The sequence below is a fragment of the Globicephala melas genome, unplaced genomic scaffold (genome assembly GCF_963455315.2).
Source record: "Globicephala melas unplaced genomic scaffold, mGloMel1.2 SCAFFOLD_362, whole genome shotgun sequence".
Lineage (NCBI taxonomy): Eukaryota > Metazoa > Chordata > Mammalia > Artiodactyla > Delphinidae > Globicephala > Globicephala melas.
This window is the reverse complement of record NW_027207531.1, coordinates 1,134-28,303: the sequence shown is the minus strand read 5'-3', so window position 1 is coordinate 28,303 and position 27,170 is coordinate 1,134. Positions and strand designations below refer to the sequence as shown.

The 27,170-nt window shown below is 68.4% G+C and overlaps 13 non-coding genes across 13 annotated transcripts; all 13 read left to right on the top strand.

The window, feature by feature from the left end:
* Positions 1–855: 855 nt before the first annotated feature.
* LOC132595842 (5S ribosomal RNA) lies at positions 856–974 on the top strand. The gene has a single exon (XR_009561951.1). It is a non-coding gene; the product is annotated as a 5S ribosomal RNA (ribosomal RNA).
* A 2,695-nt stretch (positions 975–3,669) lies between these two features.
* Positions 3,670–3,788, top strand: LOC132595831 (5S ribosomal RNA). Its single transcript, XR_009561940.1, has one exon. It is a non-coding gene; the product is annotated as a 5S ribosomal RNA (ribosomal RNA).
* A 2,694-nt stretch (positions 3,789–6,482) lies between these two features.
* Positions 6,483–6,601, top strand: LOC132595820 (5S ribosomal RNA). The gene has a single exon (XR_009561929.1). It is a non-coding gene; the product is annotated as a 5S ribosomal RNA (ribosomal RNA).
* Positions 6,602–9,295: 2,694 nt separating this feature from the next.
* Positions 9,296–9,414, top strand: LOC132595809 (5S ribosomal RNA). The gene has a single exon (XR_009561918.1). It is a non-coding gene; the product is annotated as a 5S ribosomal RNA (ribosomal RNA).
* Positions 9,415–10,345: 931 nt separating this feature from the next.
* LOC132595798 (5S ribosomal RNA) lies at positions 10,346–10,464 on the top strand. The gene has a single exon (XR_009561907.1). It is a non-coding gene; the product is annotated as a 5S ribosomal RNA (ribosomal RNA).
* Positions 10,465–13,159: 2,695 nt separating this feature from the next.
* Positions 13,160–13,278, top strand: LOC132595787 (5S ribosomal RNA). The gene has a single exon (XR_009561896.1). It is a non-coding gene; the product is annotated as a 5S ribosomal RNA (ribosomal RNA).
* Positions 13,279–15,972: 2,694 nt separating this feature from the next.
* On the top strand, positions 15,973–16,091 carry LOC132595776 (5S ribosomal RNA). The gene has a single exon (XR_009561885.1). It is a non-coding gene; the product is annotated as a 5S ribosomal RNA (ribosomal RNA).
* A 931-nt stretch (positions 16,092–17,022) lies between these two features.
* Positions 17,023–17,141, top strand: LOC132595765 (5S ribosomal RNA). The gene has a single exon (XR_009561874.1). It is a non-coding gene; the product is annotated as a 5S ribosomal RNA (ribosomal RNA).
* A 2,695-nt stretch (positions 17,142–19,836) lies between these two features.
* LOC132595914 (5S ribosomal RNA) lies at positions 19,837–19,955 on the top strand. Its single transcript, XR_009562023.1, has one exon. It is a non-coding gene; the product is annotated as a 5S ribosomal RNA (ribosomal RNA).
* A 931-nt stretch (positions 19,956–20,886) lies between these two features.
* LOC132595903 (5S ribosomal RNA) lies at positions 20,887–21,005 on the top strand. The gene has a single exon (XR_009562012.1). It is a non-coding gene; the product is annotated as a 5S ribosomal RNA (ribosomal RNA).
* Positions 21,006–23,700: 2,695 nt separating this feature from the next.
* Positions 23,701–23,819, top strand: LOC132595892 (5S ribosomal RNA). Its single transcript, XR_009562001.1, has one exon. It is a non-coding gene; the product is annotated as a 5S ribosomal RNA (ribosomal RNA).
* A 931-nt stretch (positions 23,820–24,750) lies between these two features.
* LOC132595870 (5S ribosomal RNA) lies at positions 24,751–24,869 on the top strand. Its single transcript, XR_009561979.1, has one exon. It is a non-coding gene; the product is annotated as a 5S ribosomal RNA (ribosomal RNA).
* Positions 24,870–25,800: 931 nt separating this feature from the next.
* LOC132595759 (5S ribosomal RNA) lies at positions 25,801–25,919 on the top strand. Its single transcript, XR_009561868.1, has one exon. It is a non-coding gene; the product is annotated as a 5S ribosomal RNA (ribosomal RNA).
* Positions 25,920–27,170: the final 1,251 nt, after the last annotated feature.

Below are 27,170 nucleotides of genomic sequence, written 5' to 3'. Positions count from 1 at the left end.
CGTGGAGGGATGCAGGCTGCGGTTGGACTCGCTGTGAGCACAGCTGGGGAGGCTACGTCTGTGGGCCGGTGGGGTGTCGCGCTACCAGGCGTCGGGCCGGTAGACCCGAGGCACCAGAGCGGATGGAGGCTCAGAGCCCTCCAGACCCAGACTCCGCCGCGGGCCCAGTTGCCGTCCTTTCGGCCCGCGAGCCCCTCGACCTGCACCTGGCCGCCCCCACCGGCGCCCAGCCCCGGCGCCGCCACCTGTGTGCCGGTGTGTCCCTCCACAGCTCCCTCCGACAAAAGCCCCCCCCACCACGCCCCTCTGGCGTGTCACCGCGGCCGGGTGCGGGAGCGGGATCGAGGGCAGGGGCCGCTTCCCCGGACCTGCCGGCCACCAGGGGCGGGGTCCTGAGCTCGGCGGGGGGTGTGGGGGCAAGGGTGGCCTTGCCGGGGCTGAGGGGCCGTGGCGACTCAATGGTGGCTCCCAGTGGCTTCGGGCCAGCTGCTGTCGGGCAGGAGGGCCGGCCCGGGCTGCGGCCGGGCTGCGCCTAGGGCCGCGTGGGCGGGCAGGGCCGATGCCCAAGGGACCGCGGGCCCCGGGCCCTGAAGCCTCCGGGGCCACGTCCCTGTGAGCGACGTGCGGGATCTTGGGCGGGGCGCCAAGCGCCGAAGGGTTTGCTGGGTCACGGCCGCCCTGGGCTGGGAGGTGGTCGCCAAACCCTCCGCCGCCGCCCGATACCCGAAACCTCCGTTGCCCCTGCCTGGGCGGGCGAGGGGGCCCTGCCGGGGCGGGCCGGCCGCCAGGCTGGCGTTGAGGCGCCAGCGCCAGCGAAACTGGGCCTCAAGAGGCCGCCCGCGGCCCCCCGCCCCCGTCTACGGCCATACCACCCTGAACGCGCCCGATCTCGTCTGATCTCGGAAGCTAAGCAGGGTCGGGCCTGGTTAGTACTTGGATGGGAGACCGCCTGGGAATACCGGGTGCTGTAGGCTTTTTGCCTCCCGCTCCGCCCGCCTTCTCCTTTACTCGCCCGCGGCGGGGGGGCCGCCGGCTCCGCCCCCGCCGAGCCCCGCTGCAGGCAGTAGTCAAGGTGGTTTACCTGCCCGAGCAGGAAGCTTGGGCGATGGCAGAAGTGGGAAGAAACTCTTGAGCACAGGTTCTTGGGATCCACGGAGCAGCGCATGCACATGCGATGGGTGCCTACACAGCTGGCTTGCTTGTCTGTGGGGAAAGGCGAGATGGGTCAGGGCCTGGGTTCCTGAGGGGCTGAGAATCAAGGCAGGGATAGAAGAAAGGGGACAGGCCCACATCCCCTGAACCCACGCCGGCGCCCACTCACCTTTGTGGAAAATACGATTGAAAAGTGCCCGCAAGAATCTCTTCAGATGCCTCCAGAGTTGAGGGAAGAAGGGGAGGGGGGAGGCCGGGAGCAGGGTGAGCCCTGAAATCCAACCCTTGTCCCGGTCACACCCCAGCAGCCCTCCCACCTCAGCCCCTTCAAGACCCCAGGGCTCCCCCAACCGCGCTGCACAGATCCTGCCCTGACCGTAGTCACCATGTTGATCCCCACGTTGAGCAAGATGAAGCTGACCGGGATCAGAAGAATTGAGTATCCTTGCTCCTGGCATTTCCTGGGGATGGGGCCAGTGAACGGCTCGGCTCGGTAGTAGTTTCGCTCACCCATGGCCGTTGGTCCCAGGACTGCCTGGGCCCTCTGCCCTCCAGTTTTAACTGGGAGCCAGACTGGGTCATAATGGGGCAGGTGGTGAGGTCACAGTGAGGGAGGGGGATGAAAAGGAGGGCCCAGAGTGGCATTCCCTGGTAACCAGGGTCAGGTAAGCTGAGCCTGGACAGTCAAACAGGGCCCGGTGGCCGGCATACATCCCCTCGAGCGGTCATTCATTCGCTCACCGCCCGCTGACTCACTTGTTCAAATGACACATTGCGTCTCTTGGCCCCTCTTGAGACTAGGAAGACCTTGGCCTCAGAGGCCTGCTGAAGGCCTGGCTGGAGTCCAGAGCCTCAGCCTTCTTCATGCCCTTCACTGGGCCTGGAGCTGGACCTGCCCAGATGTGGAACCTCCCAGTTTGGAAGCAACTTCTTGTATGAGGCTCTCTGTGGACAGGGACAGCTGAGACACAGAGGAGGTGCCCAGAGACCAGGGGTTTGGAGTCTGCAGCTGCAGATGTACTTAGTGCATGGTATAGGACCAGGAGGGGCCTGCTGGCAGAACTGTGGCCACTAAACCAAAGGGACCCTCAGGCCAAGAAGGGGACACTGGCTTCTTATTGCAGGAAGCCAAGCGCAGGGACCCAGGCTGGCAGAAGGAGTGGCGCTTCCAAGCCACAGACCACCAATGTTTCCTGGACTCTGGCACTCTTTATTCCTCTCTCCATGCCCTGCCGCCCCCTGCCCCTGCCCCCACTTGCTGCTGGTAAGTTCATTTTCCCAGTCTGGCTCCCGTGCAGAGAGGGCCTGGAGGCCGAGGTGGAAGGTAGCAGCGAGTTGGCCCGCGCTTGGCCCTCCTGCGGTTGCCGCTTCAGCACCAGACTGTCATACACCTGGTAGTTGGCATTGCCTCCCGGGTTCCGGCTGAGTGGCATGAAGGTGGGCGGGGGTGGAGGGTGCTCGGTAGCCTGGACGTCGGGCAGGAGGTGAGAGGGGCGGAGGAGCAGCGCTGAGCTGGGAGCCGGGGCCCGCTGGTCCGAGGCCTCGGCCAGTACCGTGAGGGAGGCGGAGGTGGCCACAGGGCGCCGCAAGGGCAGGATCTCAGCCCATTCGGCCGCCGGGTGCCGCACCTCGTGGGGATCGCGGGAGTAATCCAAGTGTCCCGTGGAGGGATGCAGGCTGCGGTTGGACTCGCTGTGAGCACAGCTGGGGAGGCTACGTCTGTGGGCCGGTGGGGTGTCGCGCTACCAGGCGTCGGGCCGGTAGACCCGAGGCACCAGAGCGGATGGAGGCTCAGAGCCCTCCAGACCCAGACTCCGCCGCGGGCCCAGTTGCCGTCCTTTCGGCCCGCGAGCCCCTCGACCTGCACCTGGCCGCCCCCACCGGCGCCCAGCCCCGGCGCCACCACCTGTGTGCCGGTGTGTCCCTCCACAGCTCCCTCCGACAAAAGCCCCCCCCCACCCCGCCCCTCTGGCGTGTCACCGCGGCCGGGTGCGGGAGCGGGATCGAGGGCAGGGGCCGCTTCCCCGGGCCTGCCGGCCACCAGGGGCGGGGTCCTGAGCTCGGCGGGGGGTGTGGGAGCAAGGGTGGCCTTGCCGGGGCTGAGGGGCCGTGGCGACTCAATGGTGGCTCCCAGTGGCTTCGGGCCAGCTGCTGTCGGGCAGGAGGGCCGGCCCGGGCTGCGGCCGGGCTGCGCCTAGGGCCGCGTGGGCGGGCAGGGCCGATGCCCAAGGGACCGCGGGCCCCGGGCCCTGAAGCCTCCGGGGCCACGTCCCTGTGAGCGACGTGCGGGATCTTGGGCGGGGCGCCAAGCGCCGAAGGGTTTGCTGGGTCACGGCCGCCCTGGGCTGGGAGGTGGTCGCCAAACCCTCCGCCGCCGCCCGATACCCGAGACCTCCGTTGCCCCTGCCTGGGCGGGCGAGGGGGCCCTGCCGGGGCGGGCCGGCCGCCAGGCTGGCGTTGAGGCGCCAGCGCCAGCGAAACTGGGCCTCAAGAGGCCGCCCGCGGCCCCCCGCCCCCGTCTACGGCCATACCACCCTGAACGCGCCCGATCTCGTCTGATCTCGGAAGCTAAGCAGGGTCGGGCCTGGTTAGTACTTGGATGGGAGACCGCCTGGGAATACCGGGTGCTGTAGGCTTTTTGCCTCCCGCTCCGCCCGCCTTCTCCTTTACTCGCCCGCGGCGGGGGGGCCGCCGGCTCCGCCCCCGCCGAGCCCCGCTGCAGGCAGTAGTCAAGGTGGTTTACCTGCCCGAGCAGGAAGCTTGGGCGATGGCAGAAGTGGGAAGAAACTCTTGAGCACAGGTTCTTGGGATCCACGGAGCAGCGCATGCACATGCGATGGGTGCCTACACAGCTGGCTTGCTTGTCTGTGGGGAAAGGCGAGATGGGTCAGGGCCTGGGTTCCTGAGGGGCTGAGAATCAAGGCAGGGATAGAAGAAAGGGGACAGGCCCACATCCCCTGAACCCACGCCGGCGCCCACTCACCTTTGTGGAAAATACGATTGAAAAGTGCCCGCAAGAATCTCTTCAGATGCCTCCAGAGTTGAGGGAAGAAGGGGAGGGGGGAGGCCGGGAGCAGGGTGAGCCCTGAAATCCAACCCTTGTCCCGGTCACACCCCAGCAGCCCTCCCACCTCAGCCCCTTCAAGACCCCAGGGCTCCCCCAACCGCGCTGCACAGATCCTGCCCTGACCGTAGTCACCATGTTGATCCCCACGTTGAGCAAGATGAAGCTGACCGGGATCAGAAGAATTGAGTATCCTTGCTCCTGGCATTTCCTGGGGATGGGGCCAGTGAACGGCTCGGCTCGGTAGTAGTTTCGCTCACCCATGGCCGTTGGTCCCAGGACTGCCTGGGCCCTCTGCCCTCCAGTTTTAACTGGGAGCCAGACTGGGTCATAATGGGGCAGGTGGTGAGGTCACAGTGAGGGAGGGGGATGAAAAGGAGGGCCCAGAGTGGCATTCCCTGGTAACCAGGGTCAGGTAAGCTGAGCCTGGACAGTCAAACAGGGCCCGGTGGCCGGCATACATCCCCTCGAGCGGTCATTCATTCGCTCACCGCCCGCTGACTCACTTGTTCAAATGACACATTGCGTCTCTTGGCCCCTCTTGAGACTAGGAAGACCTTGGCCTCAGAGGCCTGCTGAAGGCCTGGCTGGAGTCCAGAGCCTCAGCCTTCTTCATGCCCTTCACTGGGCCTGGAGCTGGACCTGCCCAGATGTGGAACCTCCCAGTTTGGAAGCAACTTCTTGTATGAGGCTCTCTGTGGACAGGGACAGCTGAGACGCAGAGGAGGTGCCCAGAGACCAGGGGTTTGGAGTCTGCAGCTGCAGATGTACTTAGTGCATGGTATAGGACCAGGAGGGGCCTGCTGGCAGAACTGTGGCCACTAAACCAAAGGGACCCTCAGGCCAAGAAGGGGACACTGGCTTCTTATTGCAGGAAGCCAAGCGCAGGGACCCAGGCTGGCAGAAGGAGTGGCGCTTCCAAGCCACAGACCACCAATGTTTCCTGGACTCTGGCGCTCTTTATTCCTCTCTCCATGCCCTGCCGCCCCCTGCCCCTGCCCCCACTTGCTGCTGGTAAGTTCATTTTCCCAGTCTGGCTCCCGTGCAGAGAGGGCCTGGAGGCCGAGGTGGAAGGTAGCAGCGAGTTGGCCCGCGCTTGGCCCTCCTGCGGTTGCCGCTTCAGCACCAGACTGTCATACACCTGGTAGTTGGCATTGCCTCCCGGGTTCCGGCTGAGTGGCATGAAGGTGGGCGGGGGTGGAGGGTGCTCGGTAGCCTGGACGTCGGGCAGGAGGTGAGAGGGGCGGAGGAGCAGCGCTGAGCTGGGAGCCGGGGCCCGCTGGTCCGAGGCCTCGGCCAGTACCGTGAGGGAGGCGGAGGTGGCCACAGGGCGCCGCAAGGGCAGGATCTCAGCCCATTCGGCCGCCGGGTGCCGCACCTCGTGGGGATCGCGGGAGTAATCCAAGTGTCCCGTGGAGGGATGCAGGCTGCGGTTGGACTCGCTGTGAGCACAGCTGGGGAGGCTACGTCTGTGGGCCGGTGGGGTGTCGCGCTACCAGGCGTCGGGCCGGTAGACCCGAGGCACCAGAGCGGATGGAGGCTCAGAGCCCTCCAGACCCAGACTCTGCCGCGGGCCCAGTTGCCGTCCTTTCGGCCCGCGAGCCCCTCGACCTGCACCTGGCCGCCCCCACCGGCGCCCAGCCCCGGCGCCGCCACCTGTGTGCCGGTGTGTCCCTCCACAGCTCCCTCCGACAAAAGCCCCCCCCACCCCGCCCCTCTGGCGTGTCACCGCGGCCGGGTGCGGGAGCGGGATCGAGGGCAGGGGCCGCTTCCCCGGGCCTGCCGGCCACCAGGGGCGGGGTCCTGAGCTCGGCGGGGGGTGTGGGGGCAAGGGTGGCCTTGCCGGGGCTGAGGGGCCGTGGCGACTCAATGGTGGCTCCCAGTGGCTTCGGGCCAGCTGCTGTCGGGCAGGAGGGCCGGCCCGGGCTGCGGCCGGGCTGCGCCTAGGGCCGCGTGGGCGGGCAGGGCCGATGCCCAAGGGACCGCGGGCCCCGGGCCCTGAAGCCTCCGGGGCCACGTCCCTGTGAGCGACGTGCGGGATCTTGGGCGGGGCGCCAAGCGCCGAAGGGTTTGCTGGGTCACGGCCGCCCTGGGCTGGGAGGTGGTCGCCAAACCCTCCGCCGCCGCCCGATACCCGAGACCTCCGTTGCCCCTGCCTGGGCGGGCGAGGGGGCCCTGCCGGGGCGGGCCGGCCGCCAGGCTGGCGTTGAGGCGCCAGCGCCAGCGAAACTGGGCCTCAAGAGGCCGCCCGCGGCCCCCCGCCCCCGTCTACGGCCATACCACCCTGAACGCGCCCGATCTCGTCTGATCTCGGAAGCTAAGCAGGGTCGGGCCTGGTTAGTACTTGGATGGGAGACCGCCTGGGAATACCGGGTGCTGTAGGCTTTTTGCCTCCCGCTCCGCCCGCCTTCTCCTTTACTCGCCCGCGGCGGGGGGGCCGCCGGCTCCGCCCCCGCCGAGCCCCGCTGCAGGCAGTAGTCAAGGTGGTTTACCTGCCCGAGCAGGAAGCTTGGGCGATGGCAGAAGTGGGAAGAAACTCTTGAGCACAGGTTCTTGGGATCCACGGAGCAGCGCATGCACATGCGATGGGTGCCTACACAGCTGGCTTGCTTGTCTGTGGGGAAAGGCGAGATGGGTCAGGGCCTGGGTTCCTGAGGGGCTGAGAATCAAGGCAGGGATAGAAGAAAGGGGACAGGCCCACATCCCCTGAACCCACGCCGGCGCCCACTCACCTTTGTGGAAAATACGATTGAAAAGTGCCCGCAAGAATCTCTTCAGATGCCTCCAGAGTTGAGGGAAGAAGGGGAGGGGGGAGGCCGGGAGCAGGGTGAGCCCTGAAATCCAACCCTTGTCCCGGTCACACCCCAGCAGCCCTCCCACCTCAGCCCCTTCAAGACCCCAGGGCTCCCCCAACCGCGCTGCACAGATCCTGCCCTGACCGTAGTCACCATGTTGATCCCCACGTTGAGCAAGATGAAGCTGACCGGGAGCAGAAGAATTGAGTATCCTTGCTCCTGGCATTTCCTGGGGATGGGGCCAGTGAACGGCTCGGCTCGGTAGTAGTTTCGCTCACCCATGGCCGTTGGTCCCAGGACTGCCTGGGCCCTCTGCCCTCCAGTTTTAACTGGGAGCCAGACTGGGTCATAATGGGGCAGGTGGTGAGGTCACAGTGAGGGAGGGGGATGAAAAGGAGGGCCCAGAGTGGCATTCCCTGGTAACCAGGGTCAGGTAAGCTGAGCCTGGACAGTCAAACAGGGCCCGGTGGCCGGCATACATCCCCTCGAGCGGTCATTCATTCGCTCACCGCCCGCTGACTCACTTGTTCAAATGACACATTGCGTCTCTTGGCCCCTCTTGAGACTAGGAAGACCTTGGCCTCAGAGGCCTGCTGAAGGCCTGGCTGGAGTCCAGAGCCTCAGCCTTCTTCATGCCCTTCACTGGGCCTGGAGCTGGACCTGCCCAGATGTGGAACCTCCCAGTTTGGAAGCAACTTCTTGTATGAGGCTCTCTGTGGACAGGGACAGCTGAGACGCAGAGGAGGTGCCCAGAGACCAGGGGTTTGGAGTCTGCAGCTGCAGATGTACTTAGTGCATGGTATAGGACCAGGAGGGGCCTGCTGGCAGAACTGTGGCCACTAAACCAAAGGGACCCTCAGGCCAAGAAGGGGACACTGGCTTCTTATTGCAGGAAGCCAAGCGCAGGGACCCAGGCTGGCAGAAGGAGTGGCGCTTCCAAGCCACAGACCACCAATGTTTCCTGGACTCTGGCGCTCTTTATTCCTCTCTCCATGCCCTGCCGCCCCCTGCCCCTGCCCCCACTTGCTGCTGGTAAGTTCATTTTCCCAGTCTGGCTCCCGTGCAGAGAGGGCCTGGAGGCCGAGGTGGAAGGTAGCAGCGAGTTGGCCCGCGCTTGGCCCTCCTGCGGTTGCCGCTTCAGCACCAGACTGTCATACACCTGGTAGTTGGCATTGCCTCCCGGGTTCCGGCTGAGTGGCATGAAGGTGGGCGGGGGTGGAGGGTGCTCGGTAGCCTGGACGTCGGGCAGGAGGTGAGAGGGGCGGAGGAGCAGCGCTGAGCTGGGAGCCGGGGCCCGCTGGTCCGAGGCCTCGGCCAGTACCGTGAGGGAGGCGGAGGTGGCCACAGGGCGCCGCAAGGGCAGGATCTCAGCCCATTCGGCCGCCGGGTGCCGCACCTCGTGGGGATCGCGGGAGTAATCCAAGTGTCCCGTGGAGGGATGCAGGCTGCGGTTGGACTCGCTGTGAGCACAGCTGGGGAGGCTACGTCTGTGGGCCGGTGGGGTGTCGCGCTACCAGGCGTCGGGCCGGTAGACCCGAGGCACCAGAGCGGATGGAGGCTCAGAGCCCTCCAGACCCAGACTCCGCCGCGGGCCCAGTTGCCGTCCTTTCGGCCCGCGAGCCCCTCGACCTGCACCTGGCCGCCCCCACCGGCGCCCAGCCCCGGCGCCGCCACCTGTGTGCCGGTGTGTCCCTCCACAGCTCCCTCCGACAAAAGCCCCCCCCACCCCGCCCCTCTGGCGTGTCACCGCGGCCGGGTGCGGGAGCGGGATCGAGGGCAGGGGCCGCTTCCCCGGGCCTGCCGGCCACCAGGGGCGGGGTCCTGAGCTCGGCGGGGGGTGTGGGGGCAAGGGTGGCCTTGCCGGGGCTGAGGGGCCGTGGCGACTCAATGGTGGCTCCCAGTGGCTTCGGGCCAGCTGCTGTCGGGCAGGAGGGCCGGCCCGGGCTGCGGCCGGGCTGCGCCTAGGGCCGCGTGGGCGGGCAGGGCCGATGCCCAAGGGACCGCGGGCCCCGGGCCCTGAAGCCTCCGGGGCCACGTCCCTGTGAGCGACGTGCGGGATCTTGGGCGGGGCGCCAAGCGCCGAAGGGTTTGCTGGGTCACGGCCGCCCTGGGCTGGGAGGTGGTCGCCAAACCCTCCGCCGCCGCCCGATACCCGAGACCTCCGTTGCCCCTGCCTGGGCGGGCGAGGGGGCCCTGCCGGGGCGGGCCGGCCGCCAGGCTGGCGTTAAGGCGCCAGCGCCAGCGAAACTGGGCCTCAAGAGGCCGCCCGCGGCCCCCCGCCCCCGTCTACGGCCATACCACCCTGAACGCGCCCGATCTCGTCTGATCTCGGAAGCTAAGCAGGGTCGGGCCTGGTTAGTACTTGGATGGGAGACCGCCTGGGAATACCGGGTGCTGTAGGCTTTTTGCCTCCCGCTCCGCCCGCCTTCTCCTTTACTCGCCCGCGGCGGGGGCCGCCGGCTCCGCCCCCGCCGGGCCCCGCTGCAGGCCCCACCTCCTCAGGCCCCTCCCACCACGGCGCGCGCCGGCGGGGTCGCTCCCCGCCGGCCCGGCCGGCCAGGCGGCCAGAAGGCGGCCCTGGAAGGCAGGCGCACCCCAGACGCTCCCGGGGTGGCTGGCCCGGACCCAGACTCCGCCGCGGGCCCAGTTGCCGTCCTTTCGGCCCGCGAGCCCCTCGACCTGCACCTGGCCGCCCCCACCGGCGCCCAGCCCCGGCGCCGCCACCTGTGTGCCGGTGTGTCCCTCCACAGCTCCCTCCGACAAAAGCCCCCCCCACCCCGCCCCTCTGGCGTGTCACCGCGGCCGGGTGCGGGAGCGGGATCGAGGGCAGGGGCCGCTTCCCCGGGCCTGCCGGCCACCAGGGGCGGGGTCCTGAGCTCGGCGGGGGGTGTGGGGGCAAGGGTGGCCTTGCCGGGGCTGAGGGGCCGTGGCGACTCAATGGTGGCTCCCAGTGGCTTCGGGCCAGCTGCTGTCGGGCAGGAGGGCCGGCCCGGGCTGCGGCCGGGCTGCGCCTAGGGCCGCGTGGGCGGGCAGGGCCGATGCCCAAGGGACCGCGGGCCCCGGGCCCTGAAGCCTCCGGGGCCACGTCCCTGTGAGCGACGTGCGGGATCTTGGGCGGGGCGCCAAGCGCCGAAGGGTTTGCTGGGTCACGGCCGCCCTGGGCTGGGAGGTGGTCGCCAAACCCTCCGCCGCCGCCCGATACCCGAGACCTCCGTTGCCCCTGCCTGGGCGGGCGAGGGGGCCCTGCCGGGGCGGGCCGGCCGCCAGGCTGGCGTTAAGGCGCCAGCGCCAGCGAAACTGGGCCTCAAGAGGCCGCCCGCGGCGCCCCGCCCCCGTCTACGGCCATACCACCCTGAACGCGCCCGATCTCGTCTGATCTCGGAAGCTAAGCAGGGTCGGGCCTGGTTAGTACTTGGATGGGAGACCGCCTGGGAATACCGGGTGCTGTAGGCTTTTTGCCTCCCGCTCCGCCCGCCTTCTCCTTTACTCGCCCGCGGCGGGGGGGCCGCCGGCTCCGCCCCCGCCGAGCCCCGCTGCAGGCAGTAGTCAAGGTGGGTTTACCTGCCCGAGCAGGAAGCTTGGGCGATGGCAGAAGTGGGAAGAAACTCTTGAGCACAGGTTCTTGGGATCCACGGAGCAGCGCATGCACATGCGATGGGTGCCTACACAGCTGGCTTGCTTGTCTGTGGGGAAAGGCGAGATGGGTCAGGGCCTGGGTTCCTGAGGGGCTGAGAATCAAGGCAGGGATAGAAGAAAGGGGACAGGCCCACATCCCCTGAACCCACGCCGGCGCCCACTCACCTTTGTGGAAAATACGATTGAAAAGTGCCCGCAAGAATCTCTTCAGATGCCTCCAGAGTTGAGGGAAGAAGGGGAGGGGGGAGGCCGGGAGCAGGGTGAGCCCTGAAATCCAACCCTTGTCCCGGTCACACCCCAGCAGCCCTCCCACCTCAGCCCCTTCAAGACCCCAGGGCTCCCCCAACCGCGCTGCACAGATCCTGCCCTGACCGTAGTCACCATGTTGATCCCCACGTTGAGCAAGATGAAGCTGACCGGGATCAGAAGAATTGAGTATCCTTGCTCCTGGCATTTCCTGGGGATGGGGCCAGTGAACGGCTCGGCTCGGTAGTAGTTTCGCTCACCCATGGCCGTTGGTCCCAGGACTGCCTGGGCCCTCTGCCCTCCAGTTTTAACTGGGAGCCAGACTGGGTCATAATGGGGCAGGTGGTGAGGTCACAGTGAGGGAGGGGGATGAAAAGGAGGGCCCAGAGTGGCATTCCCTGGTAACCAGGGTCAGGTAAGCTGAGCCTGGACAGTCAAACAGGGCCCGGTGGCCGGCATACATCCCCTCGAGCGGTCATTCATTCGCTCACCGCCCGCTGACTCACTTGTTCAAATGACACATTGCGTCTCTTGGCCCCTCTTGAGACTAGGAAGACCTTGGCCTCAGAGGCCTGCTGAAGGCCTGGCTGGAGTCCAGAGCCTCAGCCTTCTTCATGCCCTTCACTGGGCCTGGAGCTGGACCTGCCCAGATGTGGAACCTCCCAGTTTGGAAGCAACTTCTTGTATGAGGCTCTCTGTGGACAGGGACAGCTGAGACGCAGAGGAGGTGCCCAGAGACCAGGGGTTTGGAGTCTGCAGCTGCAGATGTACTTAGTGCATGGTATAGGACCAGGAGGGGCCTGCTGGCAGAACTGTGGCCACTAAACCAAAGGGACCCTCAGGCCAAGAAGGGGACACTGGCTTCTTATTGCAGGAAGCCAAGCGCAGGGACCCAGGCTGGCAGAAGGAGTGGCGCTTCCAAGCCACAGACCACCAATGTTTCCTGGACTCTGGCGCTCTTTATTCCTCTCTCCATGCCCTGCCGCCCCCTGCCCCTGCCCCCACTTGCTGCTGGTAAGTTCATTTTCCCAGTCTGGCTCCCGTGCAGAGAGGGCCTGGAGGCCGAGGTGGAAGGTAGCAGCGAGTTGGCCCGCGCTTGGCCCTCCTGCGGTTGCCGCTTCAGCACCAGACTGTCATACACCTGGTAGTTGGCATTGCCTCCCGGGTTCCGGCTGAGTGGCATGAAGGTGGGCGGGGGTGGAGGGTGCTCGGTAGCCTGGACGTCGGGCAGGAGGTGAGAGGGGCGGAGGAGCAGCGCTGAGCTGGGAGCCGGGGCCCGCTGGTCCGAGGCCTCGGCCAGTACCGTGAGGGAGGCGGAGGTGGCCACAGGGCGCCGCAAGGGCAGGATCTCAGCCCATTCGGCCGCCGGGTGCCGCACCTCGTGGGGATCGCGGGAGTAATCCAAGTGTCCCGTGGAGGGATGCAGGCTGCGGTTGGACTCGCTGTGAGCACAGCTGGGGAGGCTACGTCTGTGGGCCGGTGGGGTGTCGCGCTACCAGGCGTCGGGCCGGTAGACCCGAGGCACCAGAGCGGATGGAGGCTCAGAGCCCTCCAGACCCAGACTCCGCCGCGGGCCCAGTTGCCGTCCTTTCGGCCCGCGAGCCCCTCGACCTGCACCTGGCCGCCCCCACCGGCGCCCAGCCCCGGCGCCGCCACCTGTGTGCCGGTGTGTCCCTCCACAGCTCCCTCCGACAAAAGCCCCCCCCACCCCGCCCCTCTGGCGTGTCACCGCGGCCGGGTGCGGGAGCGGGATCGAGGGCAGGGGCCGCTTCCCCGGGCCTGCCGGCCACCAGGGGCGGGGTCCTGAGCTCGGCGGGGGGTGTGGGGGCAAGGGTGGCCTTGCCGGGGCTGAGGGGCCGTGGCGACTCAATGGTGGCTCCCAGTGGCTTCGGGCCAGCTGCTGTCGGGCAGGAGGGCCGGCCCGGGCTGCGGCCGGGCTGCGCCTAGGGCCGCGTGGGCGGGCAGGGCCGATGCCCAAGGGACCGCGGGCCCCGGGCCCTGAAGCCTCCGGGGCCACGTCCCTGTGAGCGACGTGCGGGATCTTGGGCGGGGCGCCAAGCGCCGAAGGGTTTGCTGGGTCACGGCCGCCCTGGGCTGGGAGGTGGTCGCCAAACCCTCCGCCGCCGCCCGATACCCGAGACCTCCGTTGCCCCTGCCTGGGCGGGCGAGGGGGCCCTGCCGGGGCGGGCCGGCCGCCAGGCTGGCGTTGAGGCGCCAGCGCCAGCGAAACTGGGCCTCAAGAGGCCGCCCGCGGCCCCCCGCCCCCGTCTACGGCCATACCACCCTGAACGCGCCCGATCTCGTCTGATCTCGGAAGCTAAGCAGGGTCGGGCCTGGTTAGTACTTGGATGGGAGACCGCCTGGGAATACCGGGTGCTGTAGGCTTTTTGCCTCCCGCTCCGCCCGCCTTCTCCTTTACTCGCCCGCGGCGGGGGGGCCGCCGGCTCCGCCCCCGCCGAGCCCCGCTGCAGGCAGTAGTCAAGGTGGTTTACCTGCCCGAGCAGGAAGCTTGGGCGATGGCAGAAGTGGGAAGAAACTCTTGAGCACAGGTTCTTGGGATCCACGGAGCAGCGCATGCACATGCGATGGGTGCCTACACAGCTGGCTTGCTTGTCTGTGGGGAAAGGCGAGATGGGTCAGGGCCTGGGTTCCTGAGGGGCTGAGAATCAAGGCAGGGATAGAAGAAAGGGGACAGGCCCACATCCCCTGAACCCACGCCGGCGCCCACTCACCTTTGTGGAAAATACGATTGAAAAGTGCCCGCAAGAATCTCTTCAGATGCCTCCAGAGTTGAGGGAAGAAGGGGAGGGGGGAGGCCGGGAGCAGGGTGAGCCCTGAAATCCAACCCTTGTCCCGGTCACACCCCAGCAGCCCTCCCACCTCAGCCCCTTCAAGACCCCAGGGCTCCCCCAACCGCGCTGCACAGATCCTGCCCTGACCGTAGTCACCATGTTGATCCCCACGTTGAGCAAGATGAAGCTGACCGGGAGCAGAAGAATTGAGTATCCTTGCTCCTGGCATTTCCTGGGGATGGGGCCAGTGAACGGCTCGGCTCGGTAGTAGTTTCGCTCACCCATGGCCGTTGGTCCCAGGACTGCCTGGGCCCTCTGCCCTCCAGTTTTAACTGGGAGCCAGACTGGGTCATAATGGGGCAGGTGGTGAGGTCACAGTGAGGGAGGGGGATGAAAAGGAGGGCCCAGAGTGGCATTCCCTGGTAACCAGGGTCAGGTAAGCTGAGCCTGGACAGTCAAACAGGGCCCGGTGGCCGGCATACATCCCCTCGAGCGGTCATTCATTCGCTCACCGCCCGCTGACTCACTTGTTCAAATGACACATTGCGTCTCTTGGCCCCTCTTGAGACTAGGAAGACCTTGGCCTCAGAGGCCTGCTGAAGGCCTGGCTGGAGTCCAGAGCCTCAGCCTTCTTCATGCCCTTCACTGGGCCTGGAGCTGGACCTGCCCAGATGTGGAACCTCCCAGTTTGGAAGCAACTTCTTGTATGAGGCTCTCTGTGGACAGGGACAGCTGAGACGCAGAGGAGGTGCCCAGAGACCAGGGGTTTGGAGTCTGCAGCTGCAGATGTACTTAGTGCATGGTATAGGACCAGGAGGGGCCTGCTGGCAGAACTGTGGCCACTAAACCAAAGGGACCCTCAGGCCAAGAAGGGGACACTGGCTTCTTATTGCAGGAAGCCAAGCGCAGGGACCCAGGCTGGCAGAAGGAGTGGCGCTTCCAAGCCACAGACCACCAATGTTTCCTGGACTCTGGCGCTCTTTATTCCTCTCTCCATGCCCTGCCGCCCCCTGCCCCTGCCCCCACTTGCTGCTGGTAAGTTCATTTTCCCAGTCTGGCTCCCGTGCAGAGAGGGCCTGGAGGCCGAGGTGGAAGGTAGCAGCGAGTTGGCCCGCGCTTGGCCCTCCTGCGGTTGCCGCTTCAGCACCAGACTGTCATACACCTGGTAGTTGGCATTGCCTCCCGGGTTCCGGCTGAGTGGCATGAAGGTGGGCGGGGGTGGAGGGTGCTCGGTAGCCTGGACGTCGGGCAGGAGGTGAGAGGGGCGGAGGAGCAGCGCTGAGCTGGGAGCCGGGGCCCGCTGGTCCGAGGCCTCGGCCAGTACCGTGAGGGAGGCGGAGGTGGCCACAGGGCGCCGCAAGGGCAGGATCTCAGCCCATTCGGCCGCCGGGTGCCGCACCTCGTGGGGATCGCGGGAGTAATCCAAGTGTCCCGTGGAGGGATGCAGGCTGCGGTTGGACTCGCTGTGAGCACAGCTGGGGAGGCTACGTCTGTGGGCCGGTGGGGTGTCGCGCTACCAGGCGTCGGGCCGGTAGACCCGAGGCACCAGAGCGGATGGAGGCTCAGAGCCCTCCAGACCCAGACTCCGCCGCGGGCCCAGTTGCCGTCCTTTCGGCCCGCGAGCCCCTCGACCTGCACCTGGCCGCCCCCACCGGCGCCCAGCCCCGGCGCCGCCACCTGTGTGCCGGTGTGTCCCTCCACAGCTCCCTCCGACAAAAGCCCCCCCCACCCCGCCCCTCTGGCGTGTCACCGCGGCCGGGTGCGGGAGCGGGATCGAGGGCAGGGGCCGCTTCCCCGGGCCTGCCGGCCACCAGGGGCGGGGTCCTGAGCTCGGCGGGGGGTGTGGGGGCAAGGGTGGCCTTGCCGGGGCTGAGGGGCCGTGGCGACTCAATGGTGGCTCCCAGTGGCTTCGGGCCAGCTGCTGTCGGGCAGGAGGGCCGGCCCGGGCTGCGGCCGGGCTGCGCCTAGGGCCGCGTGGGCGGGCAGGGCCGATGCCCAAGGGACCGCGGGCCCCGGGCCCTGAAGCCTCCGGGGCCACGTCCCTGTGAGCGACGTGCGGGATCTTGGGCGGGGCGCCAAGCGCCGAAGGGTTTGCTGGGTCACGGCCGCCCTGGGCTGGGAGGTGGTCGCCAAACCCTCCGCCGCCGCCCGATACCCGAGACCTCCGTTGCCCCTGCCTGGGCGGGCGAGGGGGCCCTGCCGGGGCGGGCCGGCCGCCAGGCTGGCGTTAAGGCGCCAGCGCCAGCGAAACTGGGCCTCAAGAGGCCGCCCGCGGCCCCCCGCCCCCGTCTACGGCCATACCACCCTGAACGCGCCCGATCTCGTCTGATCTCGGAAGCTAAGCAGGGTCGGGCCTGGTTAGTACTTGGATGGGAGACCGCCTGGGAATACCGGGTGCTGTAGGCTTTTTGCCTCCCGCTCCGCCCGCCTTCTCCTTTACTCGCCCGCGGCGGGGGCCGCCGGCTCCGCCCCCGCCGGGCCCCGCTGCAGGCCCCACCTCCTCAGGCCCCTCCCACCACGGCGCGCGCCGGCGGGGTCGCTCCCCGCCGGCCCGGCCGGCCAGGCGGCCAGAAGGCGGCCCTGGAAGGCAGGCGCACCCCAGACGCTCCCGGGGTGGCTGGCCCGGACCCAGACTCCGCCGCGGGCCCAGTTGCCGTCCTTTCGGCCCGCGAGCCCCTCGACCTGCACCTGGCCGCCCCCACCGGCGCCCAGCCCCGGCGCCGCCACCTGTGTGCCGGTGTGTCCCTCCACAGCTCCCTCCGACAAAAGCCCCCCCCACCCCGCCCCTCTGGCGTGTCACCGCGGCCGGGTGCGGGAGCGGGATCGAGGGCAGGGGCCGCTTCCCCGGGCCTGCCGGCCACCAGGGGCGGGGTCCTGAGCTCGGCGGGGGGTGTGGGGGCAAGGGTGGCCTTGCCGGGGCTGAGGGGCCGTGGCGACTCAATGGTGGCTCCCAGTGGCTTCGGGCCAGCTGCTGTCGGGCAGGAGGGCCGGCCCGGGCTGCGGCCGGGCTGCGCCTAGGGCCGCGTGGGCGGGCAGGGCCGATGCCCAAGGGACCGCGGGCCCCGGGCCCTGAAGCCTCCGGGGCCACGTCCCTGTGAGCGACGTGCGGGATCTTGGGCGGGGCGCCAAGCGCCGAAGGGTTTGCTGGGTCACGGCCGCCCTGGGCTGGGAGGTGGTCGCCAAACCCTCCGCCGCCGCCCGATACCCGAGACCTCCGTTGCCCCTGCCTGGGCGGGCGAGGGGGCCCTGCCGGGGCGGGCCGGCCGCCAGGCTGGCGTTAAGGCGCCAGCGCCAGCGAAACTGGGCCTCAAGAGGCCGCCCGCGGCGCCCCGCCCCCGTCTACGGCCATACCACCCTGAACGCGCCCGATCTCGTCTGATCTCGGAAGCTAAGCAGGGTCGGGCCTGGTTAGTACTTGGATGGGAGACCGCCTGGGAATACCGGGTGCTGTAGGCTTTTTGCCTCCCGCTCCGCCCGCCTTCTCCTTTACTCGCCCGCGGCGGGGGGGCCGCCGGCTCCGCCCCCGCCGAGCCCCGCTGCAGGCAGTAGTCAAGGTGGGTTTACCTGCCCGAGCAGGAAGCTTGGGCGATGGCAGAAGTGGGAAGAAACTCTTGAGCACAGGTTCTTGGGATCCACGGAGCAGCGCATGCACATGCGATGGGTGCCTACACAGCTGGCTTGCTTGTCTGTGGGGAAAGGCGAGATGGGTCAGGGCCTGGGTTCCTGAGGGGCTGAGAATCAAGGCAGGGATAGAAGAAAGGGGACAGGCCCACATCCCCTGAACCCACGCCGGCGCCCACTCACCTTTGTGGAAAATACGATTGAAAAGTGCCCGCAAGAATCTCTTCAGATGCCTCCAGAGTTGAGGGAAGAAGGGGAGGGGGGAGGCCGGGAGCAGGGTGAGCCCTGAAATCCAACCCTTGTCCCGGTCACACCCCAGCAGCCCTCCCACCTCAGCCCCTTCAAGACCCCAGGGCTCCCCCAACCGCGCTGCACAGATCCTGCCCTGACCATAGTCACCATGTTGATCCCCACGTTGAGCAAGATGAAGCTGACCGGGATCAGAAGAATTGAGTATCCTTGCTCCTGGCATTTCCTGGGGATGGGGCCAGTGAACGGCTCGGCTCGGTAGTAGTTTCGCTCACCCATGGCCGTTGGTCCCAGGACTGCCTGGGCCCTCTGCCCTCCAGTTTTAACTGGGAGCCAGACTGGGTCATAATGGGGCAGGTGGTGAGGTCACAGTGAGGGAGGGGGATGAAAAGGAGGGCCCAGAGTGGCATTCCCTGGTAACCAGGGTCAGGTAAGCTGAGCCTGGACAGTCAAACAGGGCCCGGTGGCCGGCATACATCCCCTCGAGCGGTCATTCATTCGCTCACCGCCCGCTGACTCACTTGTTCAAATGACACATTGCGTCTCTTGGCCCCTCTTGAGACTAGGAAGACCTTGGCCTCAGAGGCCTGCTGAAGGCCTGGCTGGAGTCCAGAGCCTCAGCCTTCTTCATGCCCTTCACTGGGCCTGGAGCTGGACCTGCCCAGATGTGGAACCTCCCAGTTTGGAAGCAACTTCTTGTATGAGGCTCTCTGTGGACAGGGACAGCTGAGACACAGAGGAGGTGCCCAGAGACCAGGGGTTTGGAGTCTGCAGCTGCAGATGTACTTAGTGCATGGTATAGGACCAGGAGGGGCCTGCTGGCAGAACTGTGGCCACTAAACCAAAGGGACCCTCAGGCCAAGAAGGGGACACTGGCTTCTTATTGCAGGAAGCCAAGCGCAGGGACCCAGGCTGGCAGAAGGAGTGGCGCTTCCAAGCCACAGACCACCAATGTTTCCTGGACTCTGGCGCTCTTTATTCCTCTCTCCATGCCCTGCCGCCCCCTGCCCCTGCCCCCACTTGCTGCTGGTAAGTTCATTTTCCCAGTCTGGCTCCCGTGCAGAGAGGGCCTGGAGGCCGAGGTGGAAGGTAGCAGCGAGTTGGCCCGCGCTTGGCCCTCCTGCGGTTGCCGCTTCAGCACCAGACTGTCATACACCTGGTAGTTGGCATTGCCTCCCGGGTTCCGGCTGAGTGGCATGAAGGTGGGCGGGGGTGGAGGGTGCTCGGTAGCCTGGACGTCGGGCAGGAGGTGAGAGGGGCGGAGGAGCAGCGCTGAGCTGGGAGCCGGGGCCCGCTGGTCCGAGGCCTCGGCCAGTACCGTGAGGGAGGCGGAGGTGGCCACAGGGCGCCGCAAGGGCAGGATCTCAGCCCATTCGGCCGCCGGGTGCCGCACCTCGTGGGGATCGCGGGAGTAATCCAAGTGTCCCGTGGAGGGATGCAGGCTGCGGTTGGACTCGCTGTGAGCACAGCTGGGGAGGCTACGTCTGTGGGCCGGTGGGGTGTCGCGCTACCAGGCGTCGGGCCGGTAGACCCGAGGCACCAGAGCGGATGGAGGCTCAGAGCCCTCCAGACCCAGACTCCGCCGCGGGCCCAGTTGCCGTCCTTTCGGCCCGCGAGCCCCTCGACCTGCACCTGGCCGCCCCCACCGGCGCCCAGCCCCGGCGCCGCCACCTGTGTGCCGGTGTGTCCCTCCACAGCTCCCTCCGACAAAAGCCCCCCCCACCCCGCCCCTCTGGCGTGTCACCGCGGCCGGGTGCGGGAGCGGGATCGAGGGCAGGGGCCGCTTCCCCGGGCCTGCCGGCCACCAGGGGCGGGGTCCTGAGCTCGGCGGGGGGTGTGGGGGCAAGGGTGGCCTTGCCGGGGCTGAGGGGCCGTGGCGACTCAATGGTGGCTCCCAGTGGCTTCGGGCCAGCTGCTGTCGGGCAGGAGGGCCGGCCCGGGCTGCGGCCGGGCTGCGCCTAGGGCCGCGTGGGCGGGCAGGGCCGATGCCCAAGGGACCGCGGGCCCCGGGCCCTGAAGCCTCCGGGGCCACGTCCCTGTGAGCGACGTGCGGGATCTTGGGCGGGGCGCCAAGCGCCGAAGGGTTTGCTGGGTCACGGCCGCCCTGGGCTGGGAGGTGGTCGCCAAACCCTCCGCCGCCGCCCGATACCCGAGACCTCCGTTGCCCCTGCCTGGGCGGGCGAGGGGGCCCTGCCGGGGCGGGCCGGCCGCCAGGCTGGCGTTAAGGCGCCAGCGCCAGCGAAACTGGGCCTCAAGAGGCCGCCCGCGGCCCCCCGCCCCCGTCTACGGCCATACCACCCTGAACGCGCCCGATCTCGTCTGATCTCGGAAGCTAAGCAGGGTCGGGCCTGGTTAGTACTTGGATGGGAGACCGCCTGGGAATACCGGGTGCTGTAGGCTTTTTGCCTCCCGCTCCGCCCGCCTTCTCCTTTACTCGCCCGCGGCGGGGGCCGCCGGCTCCGCCCCCGCCGGGCCCCGCTGCAGGCCCCACCTCCTCAGGCCCCTCCCACCACGGCGCGCGCCGGCGGGGTCGCTCCCCGCCGGCCCGGCCGGCCAGGCGGCCAGAAGGCGGCCCTGGAAGGCAGGCGCACCCCAGACGCTCCCGGGGTGGCTGGCCCGGACCCAGACTCCGCCGCGGGCCCAGTTGCCGTCCTTTCGGCCCGCGAGCCCCTCGACCTGCACCTGGCCGCCCCCACCGGCGCCCAGCCCCGGCGCCGCCACCTGTGTGCCGGTGTGTCCCTCCACAGCTCCCTCCGACAAAAGCCCCCCCCACCCCGCCCCTCTGGCGTGTCACCGCGGCCGGGTGCGGGAGCGGGATCGAGGGCAGGGGCCGCTTCCCCGGGCCTGCCGGCCACCAGGGGCGGGGTCCTGAGCTCGGCGGGGGGTGTGGGGGCAAGGGTGGCCTTGCCGGGGCTGAGGGGCCGTGGCGACTCAATGGTGGCTCCCAGTGGCTTCGGGCCAGCTGCTGTCGGGCAGGAGGGCCGGCCCGGGCTGCGGCCGGGCTGCGCCTAGGGCCGCGTGGGCGGGCAGGGCCGATGCCCAAGGGACCGCGGGCCCCGGGCCCTGAAGCCTCCGGGGCCACGTCCCTGTGAGCGACGTGCGGGATCTTGGGCGGGGCGCCAAGCGCCGAAGGGTTTGCTGGGTCACGGCCGCCCTGGGCTGGGAGGTGGTCGCCAAACCCTCCGCCGCCGCCCGATACCCGAGACCTCCGTTGCCCCTGCCTGGGCGGGCGAGGGGGCCCTGCCGGGGCGGGCCGGCCGCCAGGCTGGCGTTAAGGCGCCAGCGCCAGCGAAACTGGGCCTCAAGAGGCCGCCCGCGGCGCCCCGCCCCCGTCTACGGCCATACCACCCTGAACGCGCCCGATCTCGTCTGATCTCGGAAGCTAAGCAGGGTCGGGCCTGGTTAGTACTTGGATGGGAGACCGCCTGGGAATACCGGGTGCTGTAGGCTTTTTGCCTCCCGCTCCGCCCGCCTTCTCCTTTACTCGCCCGCGGCGGGGGGGCCGCCGGCTCCGCCCCCGCCGAGCCCCGCTGCAGGCAGTAGTCAAGGTGGGTTTACCTGCCCGAGCAGGAAGCTTGGGCGATGGCAGAAGTGGGAAGAAACTCTTGAGCACAGGTTCTTGGGATCCACGGAGCAGCGCATGCACATGCGATGGGTGCCTACACAGCTGGCTTGCTTGTCTGTGGGGAAAGGCGAGATGGGTCAGGGCCTGGGTTCCTGAGGGGCTGAGAATCAAGGCAGGGATAGAAGAAAGGGGACAGGCCCACATCCCCTGAACCCACGCCGGCGCCCACTCACCTTTGTGGAAAATACGATTGAAAAGTGCCCGCAAGAATCTCTTCAGATGCCTCCAGAGTTGAGGGAAGAAGGGGAGGGGGGAGGCCGGGAGCAGGGTGAGCCCTGAAATCCAACCCTTGTCCCGGTCACACCCCAGCAGCCCTCCCACCTCAGCCCCTTCAAGACCCCAGGGCTCCCCCAACCGCGCTGCACAGATCCTGCCCTGACCATAGTCACCATGTTGATCCCCACGTTGAGCAAGATGAAGCTGACCGGGATCAGAAGAATTGAGTATCCTTGCTCCTGGCATTTCCTGGGGATGGGGCCAGTGAACGGCTCGGCTCGGTAGTAGTTTCGCTCACCCATGGCCGTTGGTCCCAGGACTGCCTGGGCCCTCTGCCCTCCAGTTTTAACTGGGAGCCAGACTGGGTCATAATGGGGCAGGTGGTGAGGTCACAGTGAGGGAGGGGGATGAAAAGGAGGGCCCAGAGTGGCATTCCCTGGTAACCAGGGTCAGGTAAGCTGAGCCTGGACAGTCAAACAGGGCCCGGTGGCCGGCATACATCCCCTCGAGCGGTCATTCATTCGCTCACCGCCCGCTGACTCACTTGTTCAAATGACACATTGCGTCTCTTGGCCCCTCTTGAGACTAGGAAGACCTTGGCCTCAGAGGCCTGCTGAAGGCCTGGCTGGAGTCCAGAGCCTCAGCCTTCTTCATGCCCTTCACTGGGCCTGGAGCTGGACCTGCCCAGATGTGGAACCTCCCAGTTTGGAAGCAACTTCTTGTATGAGGCTCTCTGTGGACAGGGACAGCTGAGACACAGAGGAGGTGCCCAGAGACCAGGGGTTTGGAGTCTGCAGCTGCAGATGTACTTAGTGCATGGTATAGGACCAGGAGGGGCCTGCTGGCAGAACTGTGGCCACTAAACCAAAGGGACCCTCAGGCCAAGAAGGGGACACTGGCTTCTTATTGCAGGAAGCCAAGCGCAGGGACCCAGGCTGGCAGAAGGAGTGGCGCTTCCAAGCCACAGACCACCAATGTTTCCTGGACTCTGGCGCTCTTTATTCCTCTCTCCATGCCCTGCCGCCCCCTGCCCCTGCCCCCACTTGCTGCTGGTAAGTTCATTTTCCCAGTCTGGCTCCCGTGCAGAGAGGGCCTGGAGGCCGAGGTGGAAGGTAGCAGCGAGTTGGCCCGCGCTTGGCCCTCCTGCGGTTGCCGCTTCAGCACCAGACTGTCATACACCTGGTAGTTGGCATTGCCTCCCGGGTTCCGGCTGAGTGGCATGAAGGTGGGCGGGGGTGGAGGGTGCTCGGTAGCCTGGACGTCGGGCAGGAGGTGAGAGGGGCGGAGGAGCAGCGCTGAGCTGGGAGCCGGGGCCCGCTGGTCCGAGGCCTCGGCCAGTACCGTGAGGGAGGCGGAGGTGGCCACAGGGCGCCGCAAGGGCAGGATCTCAGCCCATTCGGCCGCCGGGTGCCGCACCTCGTGGGGATCGCGGGAGTAATCCAAGTGTCCCGTGGAGGGATGCAGGCTGCGGTTGGACTCGCTGTGAGCACAGCTGGGGAGGCTACGTCTGTGGGCCGGTGGGGTGTCGCGCTACCAGGCGTCGGGCCGGTAGACCCGAGGCACCAGAGCGGATGGAGGCTCAGAGCCCTCCAGACCCAGACTCCGCCGCGGGCCCAGTTGCCGTCCTTTCGGCCCGCGAGCCCCTCGACCTGCACCTGGCCGCCCCCACCGGCGCCCAGCCCCGGCGCCGCCACCTGTGTGCCGGTGTGTCCCTCCACAGCTCCCTCCGACAAAAGCCCCCCCCACCCCGCCCCTCTGGCGTGTCACCGCGGCCGGGTGCGGGAGCGGGATCGAGGGCAGGGGCCGCTTCCCCGGGCCTGCCGGCCACCAGGGGCGGGGTCCTGAGCTCGGCGGGGGGTGTGGGGGCAAGGGTGGCCTTGCCGGGGCTGAGGGGCCGTGGCGACTCAATGGTGGCTCCCAGTGGCTTCGGGCCAGCTGCTGTCGGGCAGGAGGGCCGGCCCGGGCTGCGGCCGGGCTGCGCCTAGGGCCGCGTGGGCGGGCAGGGCCGATGCCCAAGGGACCGCGGGCCCCGGGCCCTGAAGCCTCCGGGGCCACGTCCCTGTGAGCGACGTGCGGGATCTTGGGCGGGGCGCCAAGCGCCGAAGGGTTTGCTGGGTCACGGCCGCCCTGGGCTGGGAGGTGGTCGCCAAACCCTCCGCCGCCGCCCGATACCCGAGACCTCCGTTGCCCCTGCCTGGGCGGGCGAGGGGGCCCTGCCGGGGCGGGCCGGCCGCCAGGCTGGCGTTAAGGCGCCAGCGCCAGCGAAACTGGGCCTCAAGAGGCCGCCCGCGGCCCCCCGCCCCCGTCTACGGCCATACCACCCTGAACGCGCCCGATCTCGTCTGATCTCGGAAGCTAAGCAGGGTCGGGCCTGGTTAGTACTTGGATGGGAGACCGCCTGGGAATACCGGGTGCTGTAGGCTTTTTGCCTCCCGCTCCGCCCGCCTTCTCCTTTACTCGCCCGCGGCGGGGGCCGCCGGCTCCGCCCCCGCCGGGCCCCGCTGCAGGCCCCACCTCCTCAGGCCCCTCCCACCACGGCGCGCGCCGGCGGGGTCGCTCCCCGCCGGCCCGGCCGGCCAGGCGGCCAGAAGGCGGCCCTGGAAGGCAGGCGCACCCCAGACGCTCCCGGGGTGGCTGGCCCGGACCCAGACTCCGCCGCGGGCCCAGTTGCCGTCCTTTCGGCCCGCGAGCCCCTCGACCTGCACCTGGCCGCCCCCACCGGCGCCCAGCCCCGGCGCCGCCACCTGTGTGCCGGTGTGTCCCTCCACAGCTCCCTCCGACAAAAGCCCCCCCCACCCCGCCCCTCTGGCGTGTCACCGCGGCCGGGTGCGGGAGCGGGATCGAGGGCAGGGGCCGCTTCCCCGGGCCTGCCGGCCACCAGGGGCGGGGTCCTGAGCTCGGCGGGGGGTGTGGGGGCAAGGGTGGCCTTGCCGGGGCTGAGGGGCCGTGGCGACTCAATGGTGGCTCCCAGTGGCTTCGGGCCAGCTGCTGTCGGGCAGGAGGGCCGGCCCGGGCTGCGGCCGGGCTGCGCCTAGGGCCGCGTGGGCGGGCAGGGCCGATGCCCAAGGGACCGCGGGCCCCGGGCCCTGAAGCCTCCGGGGCCACGTCCCTGTGAGCGACGTGCGGGATCTTGGGCGGGGCGCCAAGCGCCGAAGGGTTTGCTGGGTCACGGCCGCCCTGGGCTGGGAGGTGGTCGCCAAACCCTCCGCCGCCGCCCGATACCCGAGACCTCCGTTGCCCCTGCCTGGGCGGGCGAGGGGGCCCTGCCGGGGCGGGCCGGCCGCCAGGCTGGCGTTAAGGCGCCAGCGCCAGCGAAACTGGGCCTCAAGAGGCCGCCCGCGGCCCCCCGCCCCCGTCTACGGCCATACCACCCTGAACGCGCCCGATCTCGTCTGATCTCGGAAGCTAAGCAGGGTCGGGCCTGGTTAGTACTTGGATGGGAGACCGCCTGGGAATACCGGGTGCTGTAGGCTTTTTGCCTCCCGCTCCGCCCGCCTTCTCCTTTACTCGCCCGCGGCGGGGGCCGCCGGCTCCGCCCCCGCCGGGCCCCGCTGCAGGCCCCACCTCCTCAGGCCCCTCCCACCACGGCGCGCGCCGGCGGGGTCGCTCCCCGCCGGCCCGGCCGGCCAGGCGGCCAGAAGGCGGCCCTGGAAGGCAGGCGCACCCCAGACGCTCCCGGGGTGGCTGGCCCGGACCCAGACTCCGCCGCGGGCCCAGTTACCGTCCTTTCGGCCCGCGAGCCCCTCGACCTGCACCTGGCCGCCCCCACCGGCGCCCAGCCCCGGCGCCGCCACCTGTGTGCCGGTGTGTCCCTCCACAGCTCCCTCCGACAAAAGCCCCCCCCACCCCGCCCCTCTGGCGTGTCACCGCGGCCGGGTGCGGGAGCGGGATCGAGGGCAGGGGCCGCTTCCCCGGGCCTGCCGGCCACCAGGGGCGGGGTCCTGAGCTCGGCGGGGGGTGTGGGGGCAAGGGTGGCCTTGCCGGGGCTGAGGGGCCGTGGCGACTCAATGGTGGCTCCCAGTGGCTTCGGGCCAGCTGCTGTCGGGCAGGAGGGCCGGCCCGGGCTGCGGCCGGGCTGCGCCTAGGGCCGCGTGGGCGGGCAGGGCCGATGCCCAAGGGACCGCGGGCCCCGGGCCCTGAAGCCTCCGGGGCCACGTCCCTGTGAGCGACGTGCGGGATCTTGGGCGGGGCGCCAAGCGCCGAAGGGTTTGCTGGGTCACGGCCGCCCTGGGCTGGGAGGTGGTCGCCAAACCCTCCGCCGCCGCCCGATACCCGAGACCTCCGTTGCCCCTGCCTGGGCGGGCGAGGGGGCCCTGCCGGGGCGGGCCGGCCGCCAGGCTGGCGTTAAGGCGCCAGCGCCAGCGAAACTGGGCCTCAAGAGGCCGCCCGCGGCGCCCCGCCCCCGTCTACGGCCATACCACCCTGAACGCGCCCGATCTCGTCTGATCTCGGAAGCTAAGCAGGGTCGGGCCTGGTTAGTACTTGGATGGGAGACCGCCTGGGAATACCGGGTGCTGTAGGCTTTTTGCCTCCCGCTCCGCCCGCCTTCTCCTTTACTCGCCCGCGGCGGGGGGGCCGCCGGCTCCGCCCCCGCCGAGCCCCGCTGCAGGCAGTAGTCAAGGTGGGTTTACCTGCCCGAGCAGGAAGCTTGGGCGATGGCAGAAGTGGGAAGAAACTCTTGAGCACAGGTTCTTGGGATCCACGGAGCAGCGCATGCACATGCGATGGGTGCCTACACAGCTGGCTTGCTTGTCTGTGGGGAAAGGCGAGATGGGTCAGGGCCTGGGTTCCTGAGGGGCTGAGAATCAAGGCAGGGATAGAAGAAAGGGGACAGGCCCACATCCCCTGAACCCACGCCGGCGCCCACTCACCTTTGTGGAAAATACGATTGAAAAGTGCCCGCAAGAATCTCTTCAGATGCCTCCAGAGTTGAGGGAAGAAGGGGAGGGGGGAGGCCGGGAGCAGGGTGAGCCCTGAAATCCAACCCTTGTCCCGGTCACACCCCAGCAGCCCTCCCACCTCAGCCCCTTCAAGACCCCAGGGCTCCCCCAACCGCGCTGCACAGATCCTGCCCTGACCATAGTCACCATGTTGATCCCCACGTTGAGCAAGATGAAGCTGACCGGGATCAGAAGAATTGAGTATCCTTGCTCCTGGCATTTCCTGGGGATGGGGCCAGTGAACGGCTCGGCTCGGTAGTAGTTTCGCTCACCCATGGCCGTTGGTCCCAGGACTGCCTGGGCCCTCTGCCCTCCAGTTTTAACTGGGAGCCAGACTGGGTCATAATGGGGCAGGTGGTGAGGTCACAGTGAGGGAGGGGGATGAAAAGGAGGGCCCAGAGTGGCATTCCCTGGTAACCAGGGTCAGGTAAGCTGAGCCTGGACAGTCAAACAGGGCCCGGTGGCCGGCATACATCCCCTCGAGCGGTCATTCATTCGCTCACCGCCCGCTGACTCACTTGTTCAAATGACACATTGCGTCTCTTGGCCCCTCTTGAGACTAGGAAGACCTTGGCCTCAGAGGCCTGCTGAAGGCCTGGCTGGAGTCCAGAGCCTCAGCCTTCTTCATGCCCTTCACTGGGCCTGGAGCTGGACCTGCCCAGATGTGGAACCTCCCAGTTTGGAAGCAACTTCTTGTATGAGGCTCTCTGTGGACAGGGACAGCTGAGACACAGAGGAGGTGCCCAGAGACCAGGGGTTTGGAGTCTGCAGCTGCAGATGTACTTAGTGCATGGTATAGGACCAGGAGGGGCCTGCTGGCAGAACTGTGGCCAC